Consider the following 8,595-nt stretch of genomic DNA (forward strand, 5'->3'; position numbering starts at 1 on the left):
CACTGTTGGAAATTTTTCTGGATTGAGACAATTTAGCGAAAGCGATAAATCTCAAAGCACATGCAATATATTGCTAAGAAAAATGATAGCTTGAAACTTGAAGGCAATTTTATTGAATTTATGAGGTGGAGGTGTACAAGAGGGTGTTCTCTAGAAACTTTCTAGAGTTACAATAATATGAGATAAAACCAAAAATAGTATCACTCAGGTGTTTCCCGAAAATACCCCGAAATAATTATCATACTATTTTGTTTCTCCCCAAAACAATTGGATTGTCCTCTCTCAGTTAGAAAGTAAACACACAATAAAGGATCTATTATGTAATTTGCCTCTTTTTATATATTCTCACAACTCCCCTAACAATAAACATCCACCATTGGCATTTTATACTGCCAAGGGATGGAGCCAACAAGAACAATTAAAGTTCTTGTGGTAGAGATGATGGGTGGCATCGAAATTGTGCCACCCATTAATATATTGACTTGACTTTCCTCTTTTTTAAAATTACAAATTATAAAAACAATTCCTCATTACTACAAATTATAAAAATAGTCCCTTATTAATTAAGATTTCACAACAATTTTTTGTTTTTATTTAATTGTTTTAAATTATAGTTAATTTTCTCAACATAGAGAGCTTGAAGATGAGCTTGCCATGAGAAAAAAAGAAAATGTTTCTGAGAAGAGAAAGTTTTTTCCCTTAAGACCTTCAATTACAAAATTCCATTTATTATAACTACATTTAAAATATTAAATTAAAGTTTAACATTTAAAAGCATGTAATGTATAAACAAATAAAAGGAAAAACTTTTGTTTTTAGATTCAATATTTCATGTAAACACGACTTTTATGACATGAAGTTTGTGGTGTATTCGTCATTTTAGAAAAGGTGCGGTGCTTTACTAATTAAAATATTTCACCAAAATAATGGATAAATTGTGTCGATAGTCACTGAAGTATGAGAGTTTCATAAATGTCATTGATTTTATTTGTTTCATTTTATTTTTCTTTTTTATTTTAATAAAATTATTTGTGGAAAATTTTAGGTACTCATGGAGTTATACTTCCGACCAATAAATTCAAGACACATGTATATATATTTTTCCTTTCGACCAATCATGTCTAGTGGTATTCAAAACGTTTTTATTAGTCGGAAGTATTACTCCAAGAATACTGTAAAATTTCTTAGTTATTTGTACTAATTCGGATAGAAAAAATAATTATAGTGATGTGATAGCCAATATGCTTTTACATATAACATGATATTCACATATAAAAAAAATACATTGTTTTAGCACCATGTGTAGATATAATAACAAGCAAGAGTAACCGCAAAACCTGGTACTATTAGACCCTTATGAGATTATCCAAATTATTCAAAAGGTTTATCCATGATAGATATGGAACGTGTGTGAGATTACTTGCCCAGACATGTGTTTCCTGTTATCTGCTATATATCAAAATGAAGATTATCATTATATGAAAATGAATTATTTAGTTTTTGTATGTTTTAATTTTTTTTTATAATTTGAATAATTTAGAATGTTTGCTAAATTTGTGGATGGTTTATTAAATTTGTAGATGATTTATTAATGTTATGTTTTCTAAAATTTGTAATTTTTTTTTTTTTATGTGTTGATTTTTTATGGGAGAGAATGTGTTGGTACCCGCAGACGCTTATGAGATTAAAAAAATATACTCATTAGAGTAATGAGATGGGATGGATAATTTAAAGAATAATTTCACATCCTTGATGATTTGACAGTTTTAAGCAATTGAATTAAGTAATATATATATATATATAAATTTCCAAAGTGATTATGGTATCACTGTCCATTGATTTCTTAAGTCTGAAATGATGTGAATTTATTAAAATTTAGAAGTAGAACATGAGATTTTGTTGGGGGTTTGTTGAGAAGTTTGGCAAGTAAAAGGTCTGAAAGCAACAAATTCAAAAACTTATTCTTCAAATGTCACAAACCACTTCATCACCTTTGTAGCCTATTGCAACATCCAGACAACCACATCATCATGCATGCATGCCATTAAAACTTGTGATTTTGTAAATCCAGCATAAAACAAAACTATGACTAAATAAGGCTATTTTTTCTGAGAATGCAAATCCTATGAGATTTCACTTCTCCTTAATACTGCTCCTATATAAAGGAGAGATACAGAGCCTCCCTCCCTTCCTCCCTCACTGTCTCAACAAAAACAAAAATAAAATGGGTTCTTTCCTATCTTCTTCTAGGGCTACGTCTCTCCCTTCTTCAACTAAAGCAGCTAGTACTGAAATTCCTGCTCAAGATCAATGGTTTGAAGAACAACTTGAAGTTGATCTCAAATGGTCATTTCAATTGAACAGGTGCTGCTTTATCTTCCAAATATATATTCTAATTATATTATTGTTGTAATCATGAAATTCAGTATTTTTTCTCAATAATTTATAACATGATCAGTTTTATGAGAAATTTAACATGTTGAGAGATTTTTCAGAGTCTTGCATGAAACAACTAGCGAGTATCAAGACATTGTTCTCCTGGACTCTAAACCATTTGGAAAGGTAAACCAGACTAATTAGATTTTTACCTTTTTTTTGTTGTTTTTTCTAGATTTGAAAAGTGTGTGAAAATTGAATATATGTTCAGGTTTTGGTGCTTGATGGGAAGTTACAGAGTGCTGAAAAGGATGAGTTTATCTACCATGAATGCTTGGTTCATCCAGCTCTTTTGCTTCACCCAAAGTATGTGTAAAATTGCATCTTCATTCATTTTATCTTTTTAAGTTCAATTTCCATATATGATCTATATAACAGTGATGAATGAAATGTTGATATTTGTCATGGAACCAATTGAACTAAAAGCTCGAGCTTATAGTTAAGGTCCAATCATATATCTTATATTAATCTCCGACACACCCCCACACGCAAATGCCCATTGGGCTTGCAGCGTGCACAACACAGGCCCATCCCGCCATGTGTTTTATTAATTCCACAAATTAATGAGGTTGTCGGGACTCGAACCCTCGACCGTTTGGTCCTAGAGGCTCTGATACCATATCATGGAACCGATTGAACTAAAAGCTCGAGCTTATAGTTAAGGCCCAATCATATATCTTATATTAATCTCCGACAATATTTCAGTCCAAAGAGTGTATTTATAATGGGAGGAGGCGAAGGGTCTACTGCAAGGGAGGTGCTTAAACACAATGGGATACAGAAAGTTGTCATGTGTGATATAGACAAGGTAACACATTATCATATATATAGTTTGGTACAAAACAAACTAATTCATGGATAATTTGTTTTTGATGATGAAATTATTCAGGTTGTCGTTGATTTCTGCCGTATGTATCTCACAGCAAACCAGGAAGCTTTTAGCAATGAGAAGCTCCATGTTGTCTTTAATGATGCAAAGTGAGTGCTTATGTTTTATACTGCATTGCTATCTACCAAATTAATGTTTTATGCTTCTTCAAAAAACTTTCCCTCCTCTTAGTCCAAACATTGGTCCTTATACATCTTAAAAATGATAGGATATTATGTGACAGTTTAATTCAAATACTATGTAGATATTGTTGGTTTTGGTCAAAGTTCTATTTCTTGGATTTCACAGTTTTAAAACTTGATACCATCATTGTCATTCTTTAGTGTTGTTTCTTGCTCAATACATGATTGTCATTCTTTAGTGTTGTTTCTTGCTCAATACATGTAACTAGTGCACCAACTTCAGCAGCAACACATCTTAATGGAGAGTCAGTTCTGATATCAATAATATCAGCCTGATTTAATACCACTTAGATATTTTTCTGCTTTCTGCATCTGGCAAAAATCTGATTCCTTAAACCTCATGACTTTAAAATGCGGTTACATATATTAAAAACAGACGTTACTAGTATAGTTCAGTCACACTCTCTCAATTTATATTACCATTCTTTACAGTCGTTCCTTACTTAGGCTTTCCATTCCGCTCCACCCTCCTAGGACCGGTTTATTACATACTGTGCATCATCAAATATATGATCTCATTGCTTTTTTTTTATGATATTCTTCAGGTTGGGGTAGCTAATCTCTATTCGATTGTTTGTGTGTTGTATAACAAATGGAAATAGGAATGAATTGGAGAAGAGGAATGAGAAATATGATATAATAATAGGAGACTTGGCAGACCCAATTGAAGGAGGGCCTTGCAATCATCTCTACACAAAGTCGTTCTATGAAAAAGTAATCAAGACAAAGCTCAATGACTCTGGTATTTTTGTCACCCAAGGTGGTTTTCTCTTCAATACACAACACCGTAAAACAGGTTTTCAAGCGTGAGTACCCAACTAAACTGGTTCTAGACTATTCAGATGGTGACACATATTACTGACATGTCATCTTCTAAGCGGTTCAGGACCCGTTGTTACAATAGAATTTCTTCTTGAGACGATCCATATATCGAGGTTCAAGGTTACTAATCTAGTATTATATAAATGTGCAGATGTGGTTGCATTCACTGCTCACGTTCCATCCTATGCAGATTCATGTGGATGGGTGCTGGTAAATACAGTACATTATATATCTCTATTTTAATTAATTATAGTTATATGCGCCACCCCAGGACCCGGGGGTGGTGTCAAATATGCAAGGGTTGCGGGTAAATAAGCTAGTCCACGGTAATGGTAGGGGTAGGGGTAAGGGTAGTAGGTTACGCTTTGGGACATGGAACATAGGTTCTTTGACAGGAAGATTAGCTGAAATTGTAGATGTTATGAAGAGGAGGAGAATAAATATATTATGCCTACAAGAAACCAAGTGGGTTGGAGCCAAGGCTAGAGAGATAGCTCCTTGGGGTTATAAGCTTTGGTACTCAGGAAAGGATAAGGGTAGAAATGGAGTAGGTATTCTTATTGATAGGGAGTATATTGATGAGGTAGTAGCGGTGTCTAGGAAGAGCGATAGAATTATGAGTGTTAAGCTAGTGATAGGGGATGAGGTTGTGAATGTCATTAGTGCATATGCGCCACAAATAGGATTAGATGTGTCGATAAGACAAGCTTTTTGGGATGACTTAGAGGAAGTGGTGCAACAGGTTCCTAGGGATGAAAAAATGGTACTAGGGGGTGATCTCAATGGACACGTGGGTTCTAGGCGAGATGGGTTTGAGAGTGTTCATGGAGGGTATGGCTTTGGAGATAAGAATGAAGCAGGAAATGATATTTTGGAATTCGCATCAGCCTATGACTTGAGTATCATGAACACATGGTTTATGAAGAGAACATCCCACTTAGTGACTTATCGGAGTGGCGGTAATGCGAGCCAAATTGACTTCTTCTTAGTAAGGAGTGCTTGGAGAAAGAGTTATATTGATTGTAAGGTGATCCCTGGTGAGAGTACGACAACCCAACATAGAGTAGTGGTGCTAGATTTTCGAAGTAGGAAATGTATAAGAAAACAAACACCTCAAGTAGAGACTAAGATTAAGTGGTGGAAATTGCAAGGGGAGAATCAACAAAAATTTGTGGATGAGATGACCAAAAAAGATATTTGGACTTGCAATATGGATTCAGATATAGATTCGATATGGAATAAGATGGAGCATAGTATAAGGGAAGTAGCGAAGGAAGTTCTAGGGGAATCTAAAGGTAGCATGCCACCGGGTAAGGACACATCTTGGTGGACAGAAGAAGTACGACAAGCAGTAAAGAGTAAGAGAGAATCCTATAAACTATTGGGGAAATGTAGGAGTGACGAGAACTACGAAAAATACAAAGAGGCTAAAAGGGAAGTAAAGAAGGTCATACGAGATGCTAGAGCAAAGGTGAATCGGGATCTGTATACAAGATTGGATACGAAAGAAGGGGAAAGAGACATATATAGAATTGCTCGGATGAGAGATAGGAAGACGCGAGATCTCGGAAAAGTTAAATGTGTGAAGGATGTGGACCAGAAAGTCCTAGTTGGAGATAAGGATATCAAGGAACGATGGAGGTCCTATTTTGATGACTTATTTAATGGAGATCGCCAACAAGATGTTGGAGATATAAGTATCCATCACGATATGATAAATCATGAATGCCTGCGGAGAATTCAAAAGGGTGAAGTCAAAATGACATTAAGTAAGATGAAGTTGAAGAAAGCAGTAGGACCTGATGGCATCCCTATTGAGATTTGGAGATGTTTGGGAGAAAGAGGAATCGAATGGTTGACGACGTTCTTCAACAAAATTTGGAGAAACAATAAGATGCCATCAGAATGGAGGAAAAGTACCTTAATCCCTTTGTATAAGAACAAAGGCGATGTCCAAGATTGTGCCAACTATCGGGGAATCAAATTAATGAGTCACACTATGAAACTTTGGGAGCGAGTGATTGAACAAAGGCTAAGGAGGACGGTGAAGATCTCGGAAAACCAGTTTGGCTTTATGCCGGGAAGATCAACTATGGAAGCCATCCATCTAATGAGACAATTAATGGAGCACTATCGAAATAAGAAGAAAGACTTGCATATGGTTTTCATTGACTTGGAGAAAGCATATGATAAGGTACCAAGGGAAGTACTTTGGTGGGCCTTGACAAGGAAAGGCATTTCGCGGAAATATATTGACATCATAAAGGACATGTATGAGGGAGTATGCACGAGTGTACGTACTAGTGTTGGGAAGACTGAAGAGTTTCCTATTACGATTGGAGTGCATCAAGGTTCCGCACTAAGCCCATTTCTTTTTGCCATCGTTATGGATGAACTAACAAGTTCACTTCAAGATGGTATACCATGGTGCATGCTGTTTGCAGATGATATTGTGTTGGTTGATGAGACGAAAGAAGGAGTGGAGATGAAGTTGGAACTATGGAGGCAAACTCTAGAATCTAGAGGCTTTAAGTTGAGTCGAAGTAAGACAGAATATTTGGAGTGTAAGTTTAGCGGCCGTAGGAGTAGGGAGGCAGGGACAATCACCCTAGATGGGAGAGTTGTTCAGGCCTCGGATTGCTTCCGGTATTTAGGATCTATTATCCAAACGGATGGAGAAGTAGATGGAGATGTTGCTCATAGGATTAAAGCTGGTTGGTCGAAGTGGAAGAGTGCTACGGGTTTCCTTTGTGATCCCGGCATGCCTAATAGATTGAAGGGAAAATTCTACCGGACGGCAATTAGACCAGCATTGTTATATGGTACGGAGTGTTGGGCAGTGAAACACTGCCACATCCATAAGATGTCGGTGGCGGAGATGCGTATGTTGAGATGGATGTGTGGTCACACGAGAAAGGACCGGGTGCGTAATGAAATAATTAGGACAAAAGTAGGGGTCACATCTATTGAGAATAAAATGAGAGAAAACCGACTAAGGTGGTTTGGCCATGTGAGACGTAGAGCGCTTGATGCGCCGGTTAGGAGAACCGAAGAGTGGCAAAGGGATGTAGTGGTGAGGGGTAGGGGAAGACCTAAGCAAACTTGGAGGAGGGTGATCGAGAGTGATATGAGTTTATTGAGAATTGAGGAAAATATGGTAGTGGATAGGACAGAGTGGAGGGAGCGAATCTGTGTCGCTGACACGACTTGATTTTCACGGTTTTATATGATGGTTCATGTTAGCCGACCCCGAATCATTTCGGGACTAAGGCTTTGTTGTTGTTGTTGTTGTATAGTTATATATATTCAGAATGATATATATTTTATGTATTAATGAATGAACAGGCTTCAGATGAAAAGTTAAACATGGATGTTGAACAAATTAATAAGAAAATAAGAGAAAGGGTGAGGGGGGAGTTGGAGTATCTAGATGGTGCTTCCATTGTGTCATCTACTGTATTAAATAAGGCCATTCTTACATCGTAAGTGTTCTTTTTGTTGGTTTGCAGAAATGATCCAAGTAAGTAAAGTAATAATAAAGGGTAATTTGGTATTGCAGGATTGACAATGAAACTCATGTCTTTACAGAAGGAGATGCAAGGGTTCTTCATGGCCATGGAATTTTTCATTGATCAAGTTGGATTTATTATAAACTAGATATGAATGAATAAAGCTTCCAAACTTTATATGGATGAATAAAGGACAATTATATGAATGTTTTACTTTTGCAATTGCAATTACATTAAATTTACAACATAACTTATTATCATTTCTTCATGATTTTCAAACTTATTCCTTGATTGAAGCTGTTTGATAAGAGTTGGAGAAAGTTATAAAATTAGCCTTGAAGTTGAAGTTTGTTGTTTTTCTATTATTGTTTCTTTGTTACGGGAATCATTGAAGAATAAAGAGGATTACCATTTAATGCAATTGATGTAGCTGTAGCTGTAGCTGTACTTGATGATCAATTAATCAATTTATAGAGGCATAAGCATGTCTAAGGTAATGTTGTCTGTTTTATGTCCCATTTAGTCAGTTGATGTGCAACTATGGTTACCAGTTAGAGACAGTGCTTAATATCATCAAAGAGGAAAAACCTCAGCTTTCCCATTTGAAGCATTAGCCACCAGTTGGTTGCTTTGTCTCCGAATGCAAACAATTGCACAATCTCAGCACACAAGGATTGTTTCAATTTGCCTAACAACTGCACCAGAATTTTAATATTGAGTTTCATATGATCAAGTGGTTGAGAGGTTAATGCATTGA

The 8,595-nt window shown here is 35.9% G+C and overlaps 1 pseudogene; it reads left to right on the forward strand.

Moving 5' to 3' along the window:
- The first annotated feature begins 1,909 nt into the window (after positions 1 to 1,909).
- LOC136202164 (thermospermine synthase ACAULIS5-like) lies at positions 1,910 to 8,133 on the forward strand (annotated as a pseudogene).
- The last annotated feature ends 462 nt before the right edge of the window (positions 8,134 to 8,595 follow it).

The sequence above is a fragment of the Euphorbia lathyris genome, chromosome 8, assembly GCF_963576675.1.
Source record: "Euphorbia lathyris chromosome 8, ddEupLath1.1, whole genome shotgun sequence".
Classification (NCBI taxonomy): domain Eukaryota; kingdom Viridiplantae; phylum Streptophyta; class Magnoliopsida; order Malpighiales; family Euphorbiaceae; genus Euphorbia; species Euphorbia lathyris.